Below are 2772 nucleotides of genomic sequence, written 5' to 3' on the forward strand. Positions count from 1 at the left end.
AACTCTATTCCCTTGCGAGAATTGGGTTTTTGAGTTTGAAGAGTCGCCACCTAATGATTATAGTGCATTAGGACACTTTAAGGAAGAATTTGAGATGAAGAACCAGAGTTTGGGTAAGGGCTAGAAATTATCTCGAGGGGAAGGTGTTAGGCACCACTCAAGATCCACTAGTGTGGTTCCCGGCCATGCTACAATTGTGACTTTGAATGCAAACAAACAAGTAAACAAGCAAGCATTGCAAATACGAGAAAACTATTACAAATAAGGAGCACAAAAGGTTAAAAAAAGTGCTGAATTTTAGGGAAGGAGCAGTTTAGTTAAAAGTGCAAGTAGGAAGAAGTCAAGTACTTAGTGCGAACAATCTGAAAATTATGTGAAAAACAGAAGTCGAAAGTGCAACAGCTTTTTAAGATTCAGAAAATTGTTAAACTAATAAAGAGGGAGGGGGGTCCTAGGTTTATATATTACATGGATCATTCGCACAACACTGGTACTTAATTGTACGCATAGTGTTATCGTGTAATCATCATCTCCATGTCTACCCTTTCCCACCCCGTTATGGTATTGGAGCGCGGAATGGTATTTTACCTATTGCATGCTATTACCCATCCCAAGCTATCAGTCCCGGGCATTAGGACTTCTAATCCTAAAAGGGGAAGAAAGGGATGGGGGCCTTTATGGAGTTTAAAGGACGAAAATTCTAATCGACATTCAAAAACAAGTAACAAGTAGGGGAATGAACAGACAAACAGGTAAGGCTTACATAAACCCCGTAAATCAGATAACATATAGTTTAGCATGCCTTTACACATACTGGTTTGGTCTTTAAAATTAAAAATTAAGCAGCGAGCGGACTGGTTCGATACATACGTTTAGACAGGAAGCCCACATTAGGCAACTTGGATCCAATTGTCAGAACTTAAGGTATTTTAAGCGAGTGATCTAGAAAGTACTGGTTCTAGAAAAGTAGTCTAATGCCGGAAAGTACAGACTGCAGTCAGTTTAGAAATAAGTTTTAAGAAAATCATGAGTATAAACCATAAAAGGATTTCCAGAGTCAGAAATACTTAAGGAAAGAGTAAACTGCAGAACTGTTTTAAAGAAAATTTCAGGAAGACCAAAACTTAGTTGGAAAATGTTTAGGCAGAATTTTAGAAAGAAACCATTTCAGAAGAGATGCTGATTTGAAGAAATCAAATATATACTGATTCAAAAGAGTTTTTGTCAAAAGATTGAGGCTGAAAACATTAAGACATTAGAGACCAGTTAACAGATTGTTATTGCTTAAGAAGAATCGGACGAACTTGATGCGGAATCCTATGATATCTATATCTAATTTAAAAGTCTATTATGGTAAGAAGAGGTAATTATTTAATTACCCTACAGTTTACCTAATGCATATGCATTCCCTATAGGCATGATTTCTATATGCACTGATTACATGAACGTTAAGGTCCTATAGGCAGGATTTCTAGATGACTTATATCATAATTAAACGTTAAACCCTATAGGCATGGTATCTAAGTGACTTGAATCAGAAACATCGAACCATCTTATGTGCAGTATTTCTAGTAGAAAAATTAAAGTCCTAAAGTCATGATATCTACCCTTTATTGATGCAAGAAAATAAAACCCCTCCACACCCTTTTACTAGATTCCCCGAGTTCTATACAAGATATTACAACCCAATGAATCAACTGAAATAATAGAAATACATCAAAACTAACAGCTAGATCCAAGCGGCCTAATTCAATCTTAATGTCCAATAATATGTATTTAATAACTCCGGGGGCCAGATCTCCAAAGCCTTCTCATTATCCAGGGTGTTTCAAAGTTTCAAGGAACCTCAGGGATTCCAGGCATTGCTTACACCCAGGATGCCATTATGAACAGGATGGTGCAGTGTGGAATAGCCAGCCCTCGGCATCCAAGTTCAGAGGGAGCTCAGGGGTCCCAAAGCATGGCTTGCAAGAAAGGGGCAGAACTTATAGCTAGGAGTACGTGCAAAGTGAAAGGGAATTAAGGGGCCATGACAAGTGGTGGTCATACCTAGCCATAAGGTAGGCTGGCACACCCCTGACCACTTGCTAGATGAACAAGTTAGGAGCAGACCTTTTGATGGTCAGACAAAGGTCTGGATAGTGATTAGGACACTATCAGACCTAAGTCAAGGCTCAAGCACATAATGGGGAGAATGGGAAGTGGGAATTGATTGAGTTAAGGAGTTCAATGAACCTAGTTCAGGATCATAGACAGCAATATTGGGGTGCTGCTACGCCCTGAACAATAAACTCACATACAAAAGGGGTAAAAGGGTAAAGGGGATTCACAAAGTATCAAATTCATGACAAACAATTGATTACACACATAACTTAAATACAGAAATATAAAGGAGAGGGAAACAAATATCAACTAAAGGAAATAGGCAGAATTAAACACATTGTTGTTGAGGCATGTAAACTAACTGAGACATACCAGTAGAGAAGCAAAAGAAGTGCAGAAGAAAGTAAAGTAAACACAGTCCACAGCAGCACAAGTATCAAAAGAGAGAGTTTTAAATGAAATTGAATTGTGAACTCAGATGGTGTTCTGTGTTCGTGTGTTTAGGAAAAGTCTGTGAAAAGCCTCTGTCCCTTTGAAAACGTGTAGAGAAATAAGGTAATAAGTACAAGTCTATCACAAATATGGCATGGTCACAAATCAGAATCAAATTAGTATAAGACTCTCCTTTAATCAGGGGATTCTTATTCAAACGGATACTAACAGGATTTA

The sequence above is a fragment of the Nicotiana attenuata genome, unplaced genomic scaffold (genome assembly GCF_001879085.1).
Source record: "Nicotiana attenuata strain UT unplaced genomic scaffold, NIATTr2, whole genome shotgun sequence".
NCBI classification, from domain to species: Eukaryota; Viridiplantae; Streptophyta; class Magnoliopsida; order Solanales; family Solanaceae; genus Nicotiana; species Nicotiana attenuata.